This window comes from Alexandromys fortis, unplaced genomic scaffold (assembly GCF_014885135.2).
Source record: "Alexandromys fortis isolate MF-2015 unplaced genomic scaffold, M_Fortis_MF-2015_v1.1 scaffold_17, whole genome shotgun sequence".
NCBI lineage: Eukaryota > Metazoa > Chordata > Mammalia > Rodentia > Cricetidae > Alexandromys > Alexandromys fortis.
In genome coordinates, this window is record NW_026067896.1 from 7650301 (window position 1) to 7670703 (window position 20403).

The following is a 20403-nucleotide window of genomic DNA, read 5'->3' on the forward strand; positions in this document are numbered from 1 at the left end:
AAAAACCAAAACAAAACAAAACAAAAAAACAGCAATGAGGACCCTAAGAGAGACATACATGGATCTAGTCTACATGGGATGTAGAAAAAGACAAGATCTCCTGAGTAAATTAAGAGCATAGGGACCATGGGAGAGGGCAGAAGGGGTGGGGAGAGGAAGGGAGTGGAGCATAGAGAAAAATATATAGTTCGATAAAAACAATAAAAAAATAAATACTTAATGGGGGATGCTGGAAAATAAGTAATTGTTTTTAAACTTCCTGGGAAAATTTATGGTAGTACATGCTAAGTCAAAAAAGGAAATGAGAGAGGGAGAGACAGAGACAAACAGAGTTAAGCCAGGAAGAGAGAGAAACACGCGGAGAGAGAGACCTCTCTTATACTGAGGATTTGCCTGTGCTAGCCAAACACCCATCACAGAGCTCCAGCTCCAGGCAGAAGAGCGATTGGGATTGCACTGGAGCCCATCAGGGTTTTCACTGCCTGCTGGATTCATTCCGAGTTAGGATAAAATATAAGCATCAAACCACACCATCTTTGTGTCACACAGAGTAGGAGAACAATTGCTGAAGGTCATGGCCCATGGAAATTTTGAAGGGATTATTTTGTCATCTGCCCTATTTCTTGGTCTCTTTGCCCATTGGCTGCTCTGAATGTTATTTTAGAGACAGTTGAAACACCCCCTTTCCAAAGACAGCATTCAAAATTCTGTCTTTGGAAAGGGGGTGTAGTTGTTCAAGCAGGCTTTTCAAATGATGCATGCATGGATATATGAAATATGCAAGAGCCCAGAAATTGAAATAGCTGGATCTTAGTCTAGACTCTGTTCTGCCATTATCTGGCTGAGTATCTCAGACACTGCTGGACCATGGTTTTCTCATCTGTCAGATATCAGTATGGGGTGCCAAATAATTTTTAATGTTCCTTTCAATTCTAATTAGTTTCAAAAGTTGTGGTACAATATGTCTGGCAGACACAAATTTCTTTTCCAGTTCTTCTCTCATGAGCTATTTCCAAGTATTGCTCCTCAGGCAAATACGTGTCCATTTCTAATCAATGAACTGCTACTGGCTCTCTGGTAGAGGGTCTACAACATTACTTCTCGTTTGTTTGTTTATTTATTTATTTATTTATTGATTGATTGATTATATGTACAATACTCTGTGTCTAGGCCTGCAGGCCAGAATGAATTAGTGAAGAGAAGTGACAGCATGCTCTCTCCCTTGATATTTGTACTTTAAAGATCTTGCCTAACTATAATATAGTCTGGTCCCATTTTAGAATTATAGGGAAGTGTTATACCTGAGACTAAGCCCTCCCCTTCAACACCACTTGAAAGTAACTGGCCCGCAGTTGCTTGCATGCAGAAGGACATTGAGAAGCACTTCAGTGACCGCTAGTGTGAGGGAAAGCTTATCAAGTTGTGCTATAAATGATTGCTAAACTTATATCCACCAGGAGCCAATTATTTGAAGTTTCTGTTATACTCTTGGCTTTGAGGTATTAGATGACTGAAAACATTTTTTATCTTAATCTGAGGAGATTTATTGAAAGAATACTTGATGTTTTTGAGGAAAATTACAGGGAAAAGTGATTCTACCTGCGTCGGGTATCAGCCAAGCTAATGGAAAGCAAGACGTTCTCTTTCTCTTCCTCCCTCCCCCCCCCCCCCCCCTCTCTCTCTCTCTCTCTCTCTCTCACACACACACACACACACACACAGACACACACAGAGACATACACAGACAGACATACAAACACAAACCACCAACCTCCCTCCAGATTTTAGGTCTATTCTTGGTTCTCTCTTTGTGCAGCCTTGCTCTCATTGCCTTGCTAGAACGCTACTCATATTTGTGTTGTACTTTTTACCCTGCTTCTCCAACTGCACCAAGCTGGAGAGCTTGTTCCTTTTTTATCTTTCCTTCTTTTGCTGTTGTGGATGAATTTCTGACAATTGATTAATGAAGAAAGGATACCAATCACATGTAAGTTATTTATTTTTGCTGTTTATTATTTGAGAATTTCATACATGCACATTATGAAAAATGATCATATTCACCCTAATTCTCCCTTCAGCTCCATTCACATAAATAATAATCTAGTATGTTCACCATCCCAAATTTATGTCCCCTTACTCTTTTTAGAAAAGAGCCCCACTAAGTCCAATTTGTTTGTCTATATGTAACGGATGTGGAACCACCCACTAGAACATAGGAAAGATACTAATGGCCACACCTGAAAGAGTGATTGCACACCCCTACAGCAGTTGGAAGTTAACAGCTCTTCAGTTGGAACCTGTGAGCTCCTCCCTATGCATGCTGAAAATTTGGCTGGCTTTATCTTGTGTCGATCTTGCACAGAAAGCAATAGATGTTATGTGTTCACGAATGCAATAGCCTTGTTATTCCAGAAGGAAACATTTCATAGCACCCACTCCATCTTCCAACTCCTCAACTCTTTCCATTTCTTCCTCAAAATGTTTCAGGTCCTTGAATGAAGAATTGATATGGCTATCCCATTTAAGATTGAGAACTCAGAATCATTTGTTCTTCACATATTGACCATTTATGGATCTCTGAATAAACTGCTATCCATTGCAAACAAAGTTTTTCTCATCAAGGTTGAGAATAATCTAGGCTTACAGGCGAAAACACAAATATTTAGAAGACAATTTGACAGCATGCCATTTAGGAAGATAACAATAGCAGGGTCTCTGGCCTCACCAGCCAATACCAGGAATGAATTTCTTTCTGTGTAAGAGACCTTAGATCCAATCTGAAAGAGGTTGGTTACCCCATCACACCCATGCCACGTTAGCACCAATACCTGGCAGGCCATTATTATGGCATGCAGGTCCAGCACTGGGTAAGACCACTGCTGACTTGAATTTCACCTGTACTCCACTATTTCCCTGCTTTGTTTTAATATAAACAAAGACAAAGAGCTAGCTCCATGGGGACAGTCTCACAAATCCATGAGGGCTACTTATAGACCACAGTTACCTAATTCCAAACATCCATTAATGAGCCACATACAGATTAAGAAACTTTCATATTACAAGTACACAGTCGCTGAAGACAATCTATAGTCTTGGCATGGTCAGCAGCTCACTATTAACCTAACTGTGTGCACTGAAAGAGGCCAACAGGGCAGAAGGACAACGGCAGGTGACGGAAGGCAACGGAAGGATGGAGGCATTGAGGGAGCAAAGACACACAGCTGAGAAGGGTAACCGCATTAGACTAACCAGGCTGTAAATTAGAAGGTTGATTTGAGGAAAGACTTTGGAGACTTTTGAAATTCTGTCAGTAAGAAAGATTCTTTCTAGAAAAATCACAGTTTTTGAACAGATATATATATATATACATAGATAGATAGATAGATAGATAGATAGATAGATAGATAGATAGATAGATAGATGAACAGATTAGAATTTTAGAAAGATGGATCCTCTCCCAGAAGTACGCTGTTTAAAAAAAGAGGGAGAGCAGAAAATCTGAAAGGATCATCTTTCCTGGGGACAACATGGACACAGAGAGAGAAAGCATCTAGAGAGCCATGGCAATGCCAGACGGAATACTGATGGCAAGAAGAGAGAAGCCGGAATTAGCATGTTACACACCGGCAGCATTCCTGCTGCAGACGCGTGCCAAAAACCAATCACTTCTAACAAGTTGCTTTCTCAGAGTTCCTTGTTAGGCTTATGTATCCCACTCCATTCCACCCTTCAGTCACCCGGGAAGCACTGACCGCACTTGGTTAAATCCTATTTGATAGTATTAGACAGCTGTGCTAAGATGAACAAGACTAGTCTCTTGCAATGAAAAAAGACATGAGAACAATGAGTGAGAAGGCACCATAAAAAGTGCCACAATGACCTCACAGGGCTGCTGGGGAGATTAAGTGAGGTCCTGTCTGTAGAGTGCTTAGTTAGGCACAGTGCCTGGTACCCAGCAAGAGCTCAATAAATAGCAGTTCCTATTCCACATCAAATCCCACGAGAATACAAAGAGAGACTGATGAACTGCTGAGGACGTTGAGGACAGCTTCAGGGAGGAAATGGGATAACCATCCAGGCAGAGACAAGGATGGCTCTTCTAGACAGAAAGACTCCTAGAAAAACTCTGGTATCTTCTAAAAGGACAGAGAAGGAGGGCTGGTGGGGAGTACTGGATGGGTATTTTAGAATGGTGGGGTGAAGACAGGTGAGGTAGGTTGGGTATAGATTTTAGAGGCTTTCAGCATGCAGTAAAGATTAGACTGTATATTTCAGAAAATCAAAAGTAACCATTGGTTTCCACCAGAGCATGAGAAGGCACACTACTTACTGGAGAGATTCTGGGAACAGTTCAGAGGTGGTACCACACAGGGTTGGGTAATGTGAAACCATCAGAGGCAAGGAAACAACTAAGTTACAAAATTGTGTTGGCAAATCGCATGAAGTAAACTTATTTTTTTAAAAAATTGTTTCTACCACGTCACGTTGAAAACACATTTACCCCCAAAACATTTGTAACAACCTATATTCTTCTAAAGTTTTAAAAGCTTTTGAGATTTTGTTTGAAGAGTTTTTATGTAATTTAAAATTCATTGCATTTTTACCAGCTCATTATCATCATCATAATATAGTTAAGTTAGAAAGCTCAGGTATATAATATGTAGTATTCTAAAGACAGAATAATAACTTATTAACTTTCAAATAATATTATTTCTGAACTGGACTTGCACCATGGTATCAAGGCTGGGCTGCAGCAATCCTCCTGCCTCAGTCACCTGAGTAGAAAATACAAGCAAATGCCATCATGTTTAATTCCAATGATGTCTCCCAAAACACAGAAGATGTCACAGTTTAGCAAGAAACAAAACACAATGAGATGAACTTTACATGTGTAATATTCATTATAGCATTTGGTATTGAAATAACTTTATATAGAGCGCAAAATGATCTCAGGCAAATGTTTTAATGTTGTGTCCATGTCCAATAGTAGCATCTTGTGGGAAAACAGTGTGTCAACCACAATATGGCTAATGGCATAGTGTGCTTTCTGAGTTCTTTATCTCACCGGCGATCAGTTTCTTTCTTCATTAGCACAGGGGCCAGCTGTTATCACTGCTGCCTTAAATGTGGTAACTGAGTGACTGCCTTACACTTTTTTCCTTTTCAGGATTGTTTAAAAAAATGCTCTCTCCCATGAAAAGTGAGGTGTGTTACTACATAACATAGAGCCACTATATAACATAATAACTGGCTATACAGTGTGACGGCTAATGTTTTCAAGGTGAGAGGATCTGGAATCACCTAGAAGTTGACCCTCCAGACACGCACTTGAGGAATGGCTTAGATTAGATTAGCTCAAACCTGTGAGGGATTATCTAGTTTACCTTGTTAATGAGGCGGGAAGAACAACCTTAACTGGGAGTGGTGCTGTGCTGTGGGCTGTGGTCTAGAGTACAGCTGTGAGAAAGCAAACTGATCACTAGCAATTCTGCTTTCTGACTGCAGGGAACATGACCAGCTCCCCAAACTCTGCCACCAGACTTCCTTTGTCTTGACAGACTGAACTCTTTCTGACTTTCAGATGGGTCTTTCTCCCTTAAGAGCTTTTTTTTTCCTTTTTTCTTCTTTCTTTCTTTCTTTCTTTCTTTCTTTCTTTCTTTCTTTCTTTCTTTCTTTCTTTCTTTCTTTCTTTCTTTCTTTCTTTCTTTCTTTCTTTCTTTCTTAACGATTTCTGTCTCTTCCCCACCGCCGCCTCCCCTTTCCCTCCTCCTCCCCCAATCAAGTCACCCTCCCTCGTCAGCCCAAAGAGCAATCAGGGTTCCCTGCCCTGTGGGAAGTCCAAGGACCACCCCCCTCCATCCAGGTCTAGTAAGGTGAGCATCCAAGCTGCCTAGGCTCCCACAAAGCCAATAGGTGCAGTAGGATCAAAACCAAGCTATTTTATCAGAGAAAGAAAAGTAAATTTAGGCTCTAGAAAGAAAGAAAAGAGACAGCGGAGCCACCAGGGGCCAGCTAACTAGAGGAAGCAGGAAAGCAAGACATACAGAACGAAAGAAGGGTAAAAAGCCCAAAGCAAAATTTAGATGATTAAAAATAGATTAAATTACATTAAAAGAGTTAGTGAAGCAAGCATAAGCCATGGCCATGCATTCATAATTAACAATAAGGCTCTGTGTCTTTATTTGGGGTCTGATTGGTGGCACAAAGAAAATTCCAACTATACTTCATGATGGGTGAGAACTCAGTTGCTTGTTTTAAGATGAAGGGTGGGTTTGGAAAAATGGTAAATTTTCAAAATGTTGAAGAAAGTTTATCAATTATTGATCTTTTTTCTTAAGTGTACTCAAGAGGATGAAAACCATTTTATTTTAAAATACTTACATAAAGGAGGACAGACGTCTATCCCAATGAAGCCTGGAAGAGATTTGTCTTTATACCAAAGTAGTCATAAGATATAATTTTAAATAATATTTGGGAAAAGAAGCACAAAGACCAACATTTCTAGGAACCACAAAATCACAGTAATACCCTGTTGACATCAAGTCAATCCTTCAGTCTGTAAGTCATAGAGCCACTGAGCAGGGCAAGAACAGCCTCAACGTCATGGCCCCTTAAAACAATCATTTGGAAAAGTAATCGTTTACTGTTGAGAAATGACACATCTAATTCTACTTAAAATGATCACAGAATGTTGGAGAGAACTCAGAATGTAGTAGAACTTGCTACTTGTCTAGAAGACTCATGTTCAGGTCCCAGCACCACACTCAGCCTACCAGGTTCCATAACTCTGGCTTCATGACATCAAAAGCTGATTTCTAGCCTTTACTGGCATCTGCACACATATGGAATACATATGCATGCACATGTGTATACCCACACATGCACATGCATGCCTGTAAACACACACACACACACCTTTCATATAAGCAGAGGAAAGGAATATAAAATACAAAATGTAATACTTTTCATAGCTAGTGAAGTATTTATGAAAGGAGATAACAATTTTTATAATTGCTATTTTGACAAGTTTTTAGAGATACAATTGATTTAAAGCAAACTCCGCAACAAAGTGTATCATAATCACCAATAATTTATTACATGCTTAAAAAGTGCTAAGATTATGAATCTTATGATGTCTTTTTTACCACTATAAAAATGTAAAAGCATGCAACTTTGATATCTTCATTGTCTGAAACCATCACCACAAGCTATATAATAACCACATCCATTGCTTATTTCTCTTTTTAAATTTTACTTCTAATTTTTTATTTTTATGTGTATGGATGCTTTACCTGCATATGTGTATATCCATATCTATGTACCATGAGTACATGCACAAGTCAGAAGTGGGCCTCTGACTCCCCAGGACTTAAGTGGGAGATGGTTGTGAGGCGTGATATGGGTGTGGGAATTGAACCCCAGTCCTTGAGAAGAGCACCCAGTGCTGTTGACCTCTGACCTATATCTCTAGTCCCTCCAGTGCTTTCAAAGGTTCCTCATTTCCACTGTTCATTTTTAAGGTCTCTATTAGCATATATTATTAGAACATATTAGTTAAATATAATAATGGGTTCATTATATTTTCATGTATGTATATAATATATTTTGACCATATTCATCTTTATTTCCTCCTGTCCCTTCAAATCCTTCAGATTCCATCTTTTCTCCCCAACTACTTTCTTTCCCTTCTTTTTGGTGTCCCAGTGAGTTTAGCTAGTTTAATTGTGTGCAGTTATGTGAATGAGAGGTAATTTACAGGAACACGAACAGCTTGCTAGTGACTACCCCACTGAAGAATATGTCTCTCCCTTCCCTCCATGATGGGTAATCCTAGCTGCTGAGAGCTGAAGCGTGCAATGACCAGGTCTTGCCCAAGAGACAGCCTTCCACAAACTCTCCTCATCTTTTGACTCTTCCCTGACTCTTCCCACACCCCCTCAGATGATGTTCTTGGAGCCTTGGAGGGGTTGTATAGATGCCCTTTTAAGGCTGAGTACTTCACCGACAACTATTCACGATACCATGGACAGTTTGAGTCTCTGTTGAAATGCTGTCCACTGCAAATCTCCTGTGAAGCAAGTTGATGCCAGCAACAACTCATAGCTCCTGTACTCATAGCTTCCTCCTTCCTATCCCTGTCTAGGCAGCCACTGATCAGCTACATTTCATAACTATATATTCACTTTCTAGAATTACATGTAAATGAAAGCATACAACATTTACTGTTACAATTGTTTGGCTTCTTTTACACAACTTAACAATTCATAGGTTTATCCATTTTGCTGTATGTATTAATATCTCATTACTTTTATTCTGAAATTTTAATGTACCAGTATTTGTTAATCCACTCATGAGTTCATGAGGCATTTGGGTTATTTAGAGTTTAGGGTTATTGCAAATAAACCTGTTAGGCACATTTGTCTTTAAATCTTTGTTTATACTAAAACTTTATTTTTTTTTATTCAAATACCTAAAAGTGTAATGACCGGACCACATAGTAGGTGTATTGTTAACTTTTGAAAAAGTTGTATAAAACTTTGCAATGACTTGGAACTTAAACTTCCATCAGTGATAAGTGAGAATTCAGGTTGTTCTACATTCTTGACAACACTTTGTACAATCTATTATTTTAGCCAGTCTACAATGTAGTGGTATTTTTTGTAGTTCTAATTTGTATTTACTGAAGGATTGATATTGCTAATCATTGTTTTTATGCTTTTTATTAGTAATATATCTCTTTGATAACTTACACATTCAAACACTTTCTTTTAATGAGTTTTAATCAGTTTGACAGTTCTTTATATATTTTTATATTAGCCCTATATAAGAATTAAGATTTCCAAACCTTTTATTTTCCTTTAGGGTGTCATTTTATTCTCTTGTCAGTGTCATTTCACAAGTAAAATTTCCACATATTTTAATTGTTAAGGAATATACCTTTAATATTTGTCTAACATAAAGCCAACATCTCTTTTCCTTTATATTGTTTACTAAAAGTTCTTTACTTCTAGATTTTTATACTCTATCTGTGATCAAATTTAAGTTAAACCTGTGGTGAAGAATACAAATTAGGTGTGTATTTTTTCATCCAAGGATATTTAAAGTTAAGCAGCATTTACTTCCAAAATTATTTTTCCACTGAGTCACCTTAACTTTTTCAAAAATTAATTCCCTGTGTTACACATGGATCTATTTTATTTTCTCTGTCTATTTCATTTAGATATTTGGCTTTGTGGCAAGGATGTAGTCATAATTAATGTAGTATTATAATAAGTCTTGAAAACAAATAGTATTTGATTTCCTCCCTTTTCATTTAGTTATTATACATCTAATGATACAAAAGAAAATATAAAAACTCTCTCCATTATTCTAGTTTACTCTGAGAAGATAAAGGTAAAAACTTCAGTTAAAAATGGTTTTATATGGGGTGTGCTCTCAGTAGATATATGGTTTTGCTTTTTATTTCTACTTGTGTTTTGGATGTTAATGATTATTGGGTCAATTAATGTGGCTAAAACTATGTTAGTTCAGATCCTGGGTAGAGATTAGGTTAAAACATATGCTAAGCATAATTTCCAAAAATTATCCTTTTTTTGAGTTCTTATTGTACATGGAATGAAAATGAGAGAATTTTCATGTAAAATTCCATTAAAATTCTGCAGAATTGAGCACCATTATCCGACATGATTACATGTAAGAGATGAGAAATATTCTTAATCAAACATAGTTCCTTAAGACAATCCTCATTAGTATTTACTGTCTTTGATGGTTACTGTTGATTGTCCATTTGCCAGGATCCAAAATCACTAGGGGACAAATCTCCAGGCACACTTGTGGGAGATAATTAAGATTACATTGTTCTCTGAGTACGCTTATGAAGGATATCTTGATTAGGTTAATTAGGGTAGAAAGATCCACTGTGAAGGGAGGCCAGCACCTCTGCATGTGTGTGTGTACTAGCTGCATAAAAGGAAGAAACACCTGAGCACACACTCTCTGCTTCTTGGTTGTTGATGGAATGTGACCGGCCACTGTGACTTTCCCACCATGATGGACTCTACCTTTAAACTGTGAGCCAAAGCAATCCTTTCTCCTTTAAGTTGCTTTTGTCAGTGTGTACGAAAGCAAGAAGACAAGTTACTAAGACAATGTCCTTTCATCCTGGCCATGTGTTCCAAGCCATTCAGAGATGTGACCAAACACATCTGTAACATATCAGGTGTGTACTATTAGGAGCTCACATGCCTTTGAAGATTTTTTCATTCTGTTTTGTATAAAATTGAAATTCTCAGTATATTATATATCAACTGAATTTGTAGAATTTACATATAGGAAGTTATTTTGGAACCAGAGAATCTTATAACTGAAAGCTATGGATTTGGATTCAGACAAAATGGGTTTATATCTTGAGTCTTACTGGCTGTTTCTGACTTTGTTACTAATAGTCTCCAGACTCCTGTCTATAATTAGAAAATTAGTAGTAATAAATATGTTGGCTAACTCTTAGGATGTTACAAATATGGAGTTAAATGTTTATAAAACTATTAAACTATAATACTATCAGTAGCTGTATGTAGGCATAGTTACACATAGTCATGAGCTCACTGTATGAGTGCTTCCTAAATGTGTCTGCATGCCAATGTTATTTAAGGATCTTCAAAAAAATATCAAAGCCCAAACCATACCTTTACCAAGGAAATTACAATGTCTTTGGAAGGGACACAAGGCCATTTTTTTAAAAAATTAAATCTCATTATAAACTAATAATTAAATGATTTATATATCTTATTTAGTTATACAGTTCTCTGAGTTGAATTTTACCTCTGGTTTACAGACAAGAAAGCAGAAAGCTAACTTTAATCTTGAGAATGCTGAGAAAAATATTATCAAGAATGCGATCTCAAGTTGGTTTGGCTTCAAAACCCTACTTTTAACTAGTTTGCTGTATTTAGTCAAGATTCTTAGAGAACCCCAAATTTAAGTTTTTTAAATGAACCACTAAGTAGAGCATAGGTACATGGCTGTAACTCCCCCCATATAAGATATATTACAATCTGACCCACCAATGTGAAGAAAGAATTAAAGGAATTCAATACATTTTGATTTTATTTGGGATGGAATATGATATAACTAATTTATAATTTATAAAATAAACGAGAATTTTTAACTGACTTTCCACTATCTTATGTCAAGGAGTTGTTTTGGCATATGATACTCCATAATTTGGCATGTGCCTTATTGTTTTCCAGACTTTGGAATAGCCAAATAATAGCCAAACCACTATTCAGAGCTTCCATTCAATGTTTTTCTGAGACTCATTCCTGATGTGCTGCAAGTACACTGGCCAAGGTAACCTGATGACTGCTTTCTGGAACATTACGCTATTTGCTATAAAATGCATTCCTCAGTCACATCATTTACTCTTTATGCACCTAATTTAAAGCATAGTTTAACCAATATCTCTGCTCTAGTGGGAACACTACAACATGTTCTGGTGTCTAAGTGGCAGATGGCTTTGGACATCATTGGCTATTGCTTTTCCAGGCTTATAAACAAGTTACAAGAACTGAGCAAAAGAATGACACTTTTGTGGACACGATGACATAATTATGGGTGTAGACCTAATCATAGAGAAGAATTCCCAAAGAGCTTCTGTGAGGATAAATTACAAAGATCCTGCCATAGGAGTATTTTTAGGATTTCTTAACCCCCACTGTAATTGTAAAACCCCAAACTCACTCGAGAGACTGTGAAGACTTTGGACATGACGTGTAGGCAGCTGTTCTTTAGTCCTATCTGACCATTTTTGGCTGAGGGCGCTCCAGACTTTGTCCCCTGAAATAACAGTGGTTTTAGTTTTAGTATAACACACTGATGCAAATCAAGAAGTTAGCAATACTTTGACATTTTCAGTGGTGTTTTCCTAACGTTACAAAACATCATTTTCTAGTAGGCAATGCACTAAGCCTCTGAAACCGTAAGCCAGCCCCAATTAAATGTTTTCCTTTATAAGAGTTGCAATGGTCACGGTGTCTCTTCACAGCAATAGAAACCCTAACTAAGGCAGCTTGTGTTACATTTTTACATTCTTTTCTATCAATTTTGATTATATTATACTTTCATTTCTACTGGTAACTTTTTAATTTTAAATGTTATTGGAAATTATCAACTGTTGAGCCTTTCTTCATTTTTCATGTTAGATGATATTAACAAGTATTCAGATCTCCATTTCTTCTGCCAATTTTTAAATATCAGTTTTTACAATGCCAATGCTTTCTTTTAGTTTGTTCTTGTTCTTTCAGGGTTCAAAATCAAGGGGCCATATTAAGGCAGTATCTTAATTAGAGCACCTATGTGTAATATAATTGTGCTAGATTTTAGAAGTGATTATTGAATAAAAACAAACAAACAAACAAACAAATAAATAAGGAAAAGATATGACTGCTCCCAGGTATGTTAGAAGAGAAGGTTTATTATAGACATTTGAGAGCGCATAGCCACAGGCAGGGACATCTGGAAGACTCCAGAGTAGACATGACAAGACTGAGTTGGGCCATGTAGGGAGAGAGGGAGGCGAAGGGAAAGGGGCAGCTAGAAGGCCAAAGGTACAAAAAGGGTAGGTAACCAAAATGTCTGGATCATATAGGGAAGTGCCTCTGGGGAAATGGCAGCCCAGCCCCTGGGCTGGAAAGTCAGAGTAGAGGTCAGGGCATGATAGCCATACCCTGTAGCAGGTAGGGACTGAGGGATGCTGGGAGAACCTGGAGACCAGATCCACTTTGATTTGCTAAATAGGCACGTCAGTTGTTTGTCCCAGGTTTGAAATTTGGCAGCTGTGTGGTTTTACCTTTCAATTTCTTCATGATATATTTTGATGAGAAGATGAAATTTTTCTGTGTATACGTTCATGTGTGTGCATATGTGTATGTATGTAGGATATGTATCTACATATATGTTTATGTACATATATAGAGGGAAGAGGTTGACATCTGGTGTTTTCTCAATAGAGACTGTGGTGGTTTGAATGAGACATGTCTCTTATGGTCTTGAACATCTCAGCACTTATCCCCCAGTTAGGAGCACTTTTGAGGTTATGACCTTATTAGAGAGAGAATGCCACTTGTGAAATGCTTTGAGTGTTGATAGTCTTTGCTCAATTCCTTTTTCTTCTCTCTGTTTCACACTTACATGTGAAGACATGGGCTTCCAGCTTCTTACCCCTGTCACCCTGGCTACCATTTGCTACCATGCTCTCCTGCCAAGATGAACTCTCGACCCTTAAGAACTCTTAAATAACAAAATAAACATTTCTACAAGTTGCCTTGGATATAGTGCAGCAGAAATGTAACTAATACAGAAGTTGGACCAGAGAGTAGGCTGTTGCTATGAAAAACCTAACCATGCTTTTTAGAAGAATGTTAGAAGACTTTCGAATGTTGGGCAAGAAAAGGAAAATAAGGCAACCAGAACTTTACAGTCCATCATTGTAGTTGCCTGGGTGACAGTCGTTCTTACACCAGGGTAGACGGTGAAGGCCTACATCAAGAGATTTCAGAATCACTATCATCAGCCACTTGCCTAGAGGCCATTTGTGTGATATTTTGCAAATAACCAATCTGTCTGCCTTTTGCCTTTGTTTTAAGAACTTGTTTAGGGTTAAACTTAAAAGTCATGAACTAGTTTATTTGGTGGAGGGAATTTTGAGAGTGTATAAGGTTGAGTTTGTGAAATGGTTATTGTTGGTAATGGTTACGCAGGTATTCAACGAAGAAGCACAGTGGGGCTGAAAGAAACAGGAAATGCACAGCTTGAAGGAGAGAATACTGGGAAGTGTAACGGTACAGCCAAGGCAGGATAAAGGAGAGGCTATGATTCAGGAGAGTTGGGTAGGAGGACTCTTTCCGGCAGCCTCTGGAGAGCACAAGGGAGCACAGGGAAGCAAAATGCTTCATTGTGCTTGCAGTGCACAGTTCAGCCGTGACAAATGCACAGAACTAGGTTTCAATAGGTCATAGTCAGAAGAGAAATGCTGGGCTCAACCATGAGGTCCTGGGGCCTAGCAACATAGTCACGGCAGTCGACTGCTGTGCACTGAAAACAGAATGAGGGAACAAAGCAGATAAAGGTAGATTGGAAAGCCCAGGTGTAGTTGGTTGTTTTATCTCTTCTGGGGACCTGGTGTTATGGCTTCACTCCGAGGCAGAGGCAGGAGAATCCAAAGAAGTTCGAGACCAGTTTAGTTAGCATAGAGACACTCTGTCTCAAAAAGGAAAACAAAAAAGATAAAGAAAAAGAAAAGAAAGGCAGACCGGAATGCTTTTGATGGTGTTATTTTCCTACCAAGGGTAAGGAAACTGTTTACTAGCAAGAGAGAACTTGACTCCAGTTTTTGTTTGTTTTTAGCTTTTCATAGCAGGTCAGTGATTTCCATCAATTCACTCTACTAAGCAGACACTGGAGAAAAAGCAGCAATGGCAATGCGAATTTCCTCTATCAATTGTTAGGGGCGTGGATTTGAGTTCCATCTGAGCAGACTGAAGGAATCACAAGAACGTCTCTATTCTGTCCCTTAGCTCATATTCCCGGCAGCACAATTACAGTACTGGACAGGCCCCTTTGTCTCCGTGGAATGGACAGCTGGGGAATGTTAGCACGTGACGACAAACACAAAACAACAGCAACACTTCCGGCTAAGTTTGTACTGTTGAGAATGCATTTTTAATACCAGCTGTGAACTGCTCTCAGAGCAGGGTCTGCTAAAACACGCCTTTGCAAAGGAGACCTGCCCGGCTGAGGACTTTAAAAGTATTCACTGTTAAGGTACACTGTTGATTTTCCTCAAGTGTTATTGCAATGATGTTCCCTCTGGTAAAATGACCACGGGACTGGCCATAGAAAGAGACATGGCTACCCTCCTATCGGTAGGCACTTGATAGGTATTAATAGCTAATTGATTGTTGGACCAGGAATTGAGTACTGTGTTAACTGATGTGTGTCTATTACCTAACCAAAGAGGGTAGGTTTCTTAGTTATAGGCTGTGATGAAACACCATGACCAAAAGCAACTTGGGGATGAAAGGACTTATCCCACTCACAGTTCCATATAACAGTTCACCTTCTAGAACAGTGATGTTAGAACCACACAGAAATCTGAGGGTAGAAGCTGCTGCAGAGGTCACGAAGCAGGGGCTGCTTACTCACTTGCTTATCCTGGCTTGCTCAGACTGCTTCCTTACAGAATCCACGACCTTCAGCCGGGAATAGAATCACCCACAATGGGCTGGGTCCTCCCATATTGATCATTAATTAAGAAAACGCCTTTTAGCTGGATCTTATGGAGGTACTTGTTTCTGTCCTCTCTGATGACTCTATCTTGTGTCAAGTTGATATGAGATCAGCTGGGACATTAAGTATCTTTTTTTCCTTTCACAGAGTAGGAAATGCAGACAATTCAGATGTAAATTTTCTCCAGCTCTTAAAGCTACTGCAGCAGTGGGGGCAGCCCCGCAAACAGATCCGACTAATTAAATATACTCAGGCTACACCACAGCCCAAAGTACAGTTGGTCTAATTTTAACATGTAATTAAGAACGAAGACGTGAGAGAGAACACTGAGCTGCATGAAGAGCTGGCATGTTAACACATGTTATTATTTTCCTGAGAAGACACACAGGGTGTTAGTCATAAAGGCTACTATATGAATTCATTTTATACAAATTTAGCCTTTGATGTCACTAAGGCTTCTCGGGCTCTCATTCATAGCTTGTTTAGCAACAACCTTTACTTGTCTGATGTGGGAGTGTCATATATCAATCTGTTGATTTCATTGGTTAAGTTATAATAAACCAGCTGCTTGGCCTCATGGCTTGGAACATAGATGGGAGGAGTAAACAGAATAGAATTCTGGGCGGAAGAGGAAGTGAGGTCAGACTCTGCTCTGCTCCCAGAGAGACCCGACAGCTCTGCTGGAGCAGAGACGCCATGCTCAGCTCTCCCAGGCAGCTGCAACCCACGATGGACTTAGGCTAGAATCTTCCCGGTAAGCGCACCTTGGGGTGCTTACACACATCATTAGAAATGGGCTAGTCCAGATGCGAGAATTGGCCTGTAAGGGCTAGAGTTCATGGGCCAAGCAGTTCTTAAATGAATACAGTTTGTGTGTTGTTATTTCGGGCATGAGCTAGCCAAGCGGCCGGGGTGTTGGGGACGCAGCCCCGCCGCTCCTATTTCAACACTTGTCCTTTGTTTTCTAGCTGTGTCTTTAAATTTTACTTCTGACCATGCTGGTAGGCAAAAACTAGAACCCTGGCCCTTGAAGCTGCCATTACAGAGAACTCTCTTCCAATCCCTTAATATTCTTTTTCACTGAAAGCATGGATTTCATTTTGCTTCATGTTCCTGTCACACTCATTTCCTCACAAAGCACAGTTCTTACACACTACATTAGATGTTTACACATTACTTAAAAAAAAAAAACTTTACCAATTTCCCAGAGTCTACACTGACATACATTTTTAGTGAGAGAGCATCTAGCAGTGTCTGGCACTGATTAAATGTTGAATTAATAAACATATAATTTCTGAGTCTATAAGTTGTATTTGAAAAGCAATCACCGAAAGGTCAGTGTAACTTAAGATATGTCCTGGCCGAACTTGGCCTTTTATCTTTATGCTGATAATTCTCCCACCATTTCTTTGTCCTCTTTGCTTGCTCACTCCCTCCTGCTTCCTCTACTCTGATGCCCCCACTTTCCCTTATTTGCTCTCCCTCCCCCTCTAGCCCTACCTGTTTCTCATTAGGGTTTGTCTCTGCTCAGTGTCGTTCACAGACAAGCTGCCCACGGTGGCAGGAGGATGCCACTGGCATAGCCTCTGAAACTTTCACGCCTCACAACCTGAGCAAAAAGAAAAGTTGTCTCTTCCAGCATTGTGCATTAATTACTGTGTGGGTGCTGCTTTTCATGGAAAATAGTGCGATATGAGAATAATTCAGGAAGACAGATCTTAAGTTTCTCGAGTTGTACCTGCTACCTTCTTGGTGGATTAACTAGGTTTTCATTGCAACTGTACTGTATCACAGACAACCTCTCAAGTCTCCAGTCAAGTTTCAGAATCTTTTGCTAGGGTCCCAAGCTGCGGTCACGCGGTCCTCAAGGCTACATCCATCATTCCTCATCAGCACGCGGTACTTCTCCTATTCCCTTCACCTTTGATTTAATGTCTTGGGATTTACTCCCTTTGCAGTAAATTAGGTTATGCCACTATCTCTGAGCCACTTCTGAAATGGTTACAATTTAGGCTAGCCAGTCTAGACCTATGCCATGTGTGTCACTTACAGAAAGGAGGTAGGGTTAGAGCTCCTGAAAGCAGGGAAGCCAGAAGGGTAATAAGTGGCTGTCCAAAGACCATCTGAGCCAAAAAAGAAAGTGACAAAATGAACGAAAACCAGCAAAGATTCAACACAGAATAGTATGCCTCCTTTATAAACACACATATGTGTGTATGTATATATATATATATATATATATATATATATATATATATAAAATTTCAATCTTATAGCTTAGTTTGGTTTGGTCATGGGAAGGAGGGCAATGCAAGGCTCATTTGCTCAATGAACTTTCCACTCATTCTGAACTTTTTACTTGTGGGCAGGGCTCCAAAGGTGGAAAAGAATACATTTTCAGAGTGACAAGGAAAGATGAAGGGATATTGAATGGCAGACCTGTTTTACTTCTATCACCTGACATACAGAGAAGATGCTACTCAAACTTAAACATTTAATTTGGAGAGAATATCAGACACCCTGGGTTAGAGCTATCTGTATGTATATTGTTCTAATTCTAGTGGTGGCAGTGATGGGGGGGTCGGGTGAGATAATAAGACATTGCTAATAGTATTAGACTAAAAAATATTCTTAACTTTTCTGGTATAAAAGCCCACAATATATATGTTAGGAATAGGAAATACCAGATGTTAACAAAAAATAAAATTCTAAAAAAAAGTACATATAAATTTCCAAGACACTATGAATACTTAATAAAGGTTAAGGAATAGTTATTTCTTAATACTTTTAATACTTAATAAAGGTTAAGAAAAAATTAACAATTTAACAATGCTAAATGCAAGATTACTGTTTCTTCTGGGGTCATAACTAGAGAGGGTTTTGTTATTTGGATTTATTCTATTATTTATTTATGAGTATGTGTGTCAGTATGTGTGTATGAATACGCATGTACATGCTTATGCCTATGGAGGTCCGAAAAGGGTGTTGTATCCTATGGAGCTAGAGTGATAGGCAGCTGTGAACTGCCTGACATGGGTGCTGGGCACCAAACTCAGGTCCTCTGGAAGAGCAGCAGTAACCTTAACCACTGACCCATCTCCCCAGCCTCCTTGAGAGTGGTTTAGTGGATGGCTATGAATTATTAGTGAAGACTTTGCTCTTCAGAACACATTGCAATTCTAAGACTTCTCACCTCAATATTTTTTTCTTTAGAAAGAAACAAGATATTAATAACACAAACACACACCTCCATTGTAAAGGCATTTGAGTTTCGTAAGCCTTTTGTTGTGTTTGTCTGAAAGGGGATTTTTAAACTACTTTAAAGATTTACAGTATTATAACTATTCTTGCATTTATGTCGGGAAGGCCACAATTTTCTATATGTTTATCGTGTTGAGATGAAATTAGATAGTTAATAAATCCTAGTTAAAATAGTTCCAGTGTCCTTGAAATTGCTCAGGAAATGGCATAGCCAATATTTTTCTGATGACTGTTGTTATTTTGCCATGACATTTGGACCGTTTTTTTTTTTTCTCTGCAGAAACAAATTCCGCATTTAGGTTTCTACTCCCCGAAGCAGGTGAGGAGAGACCACAGCCCCACTGGCTGATCTTAGAAGGGCAGCTGGTCTCTACTAACACTTCCTTCATGGCTCCTTTGCCACTAGCGGTTCGGCTCACATGCAGCTGTGACTCTTGGTGGCTTTGGAGACAAGGACCTTGGACATCTCCAGAACAACAATTTTCTTGGGCAACAGTATCCATGTGTCTCCAAGTGAAAATTAAATCCAAACTTCCTGCATCCTGAAACACTTGCCGTTCTTCTTTGAAAACCCAGTGAATCTGGTACTCATGAAAACACAGTTTAGGGAGGCTCGGTCTAAAAGGCCAAGGAACACATGTCTGTCTTCTTTCTTTGCGAGGCTTTACGTTCATGGCCCAAGAAAATCCCCAAAAGGAGGGACAAGAAAGCAATGAAACATGAAATAGAAATGATGTTAAAAAGGCAGGGACCCATGCTATGGCTAACCATAGAGGAATGGTTTAAAGCAAGCCAGACTGTGTGGATGAGAACTCCTGATGACTGAGGCACAGTTCAGGAGTTTGCATCCTCACAATCTCAGTCTGACTGTGTGAGCACTAGTTTCGCTACATGTTTTATCTGCATTGCTCCCAAATAACTAGCATTCTTTATTTTTAGGTTTTTTTTTAAACACCCACATAGTGGTTTTCAAAGATTATGCTCAACATATAAACATTGAAATGAGGAAAATAAGTAATGGATATTTTACTATTTATTCATGTTAATAAAACAAAAATTCACATGAGATTTTGTTTTTATTTGTTTCAAAGCAGTCCAGCAAGGTAGAATGGAGGGTGTGGAGATAAGAAGTCCAGTGCTTGGAAGGGCGAGTCATTGAGATTTGGGGAAGAATGGGATGGGTGGGAAAGGGGAAAAAGGACTCAAGGATGACTCTGGTGTAATTAGTTTGAGCATCTACCAGCAAATTCAATGAGGAAGCATAGCACATTGGGGAGGACGCCTGGAGAATTTGAATTCAGTGTAGAACGTAGTTGTTATTTGAGTATGCACAATAAACAGTTTAACATTGGGTGTGAAGATGCACATCCTCTGTAATCTCAACATTTCAATGTCAGGATCAGAAAGACCCTGAGTTTAAGGTCAGTCTGTCCTACGTAGCTCGGGGCTAACCTGGGCTATAAAGCCAGGCTGTGTTTTAAACAGCAAACAAACAAAAATTAGTCCAAGAAGTTTCCTCCTAAAGTAATTCTGAATGCATCCTTCGGATCCCAGACAACAGTATTTTCAAGTCTAATCTTTCCTCATGAGGAAATCTGGTGTTTAATTAAAAGCCTGGCACTCTAGAGTTTGAAAATTATAGCAAAAATTTGAAACTCTTACTTTGGAAAACAAAACAGTGTCCCATAAATATATAGTAACTCCTAATTGTATCACTACATATTAAGCAGTATGTAAGTTCTTAGATATTCTGTCTAGAGCACTGTGAGATGGTAATTTTGCTTGCCTTGCTTTCCAGAGAAGGAAAATGGAAGCTTAAAAGAGATCTGAGAGGGGCTGCAGAAATACTTGGTTTTG

At 38.9% G+C, this 20403-nt stretch overlaps 1 long non-coding RNA gene across 4 annotated transcripts in view; it reads right to left on the reverse strand.

The window, feature by feature from the left end:
- LOC126514010 (uncharacterized) overlaps nucleotides 1–20403 on the reverse strand; it is a 129361-nt gene that overhangs the window by 26517 nt on the left and 82441 nt on the right. For all 4 annotated transcript variants that reach the window (XR_007595483.1, XR_007595489.1, XR_007595488.1 and 1 more), the window contains one exon: nucleotides 11740–11835. This is a non-coding gene — a long non-coding RNA (uncharacterized lncRNA). The remainder of the gene's footprint in view (nucleotides 1–11739; nucleotides 11836–20403) is intronic.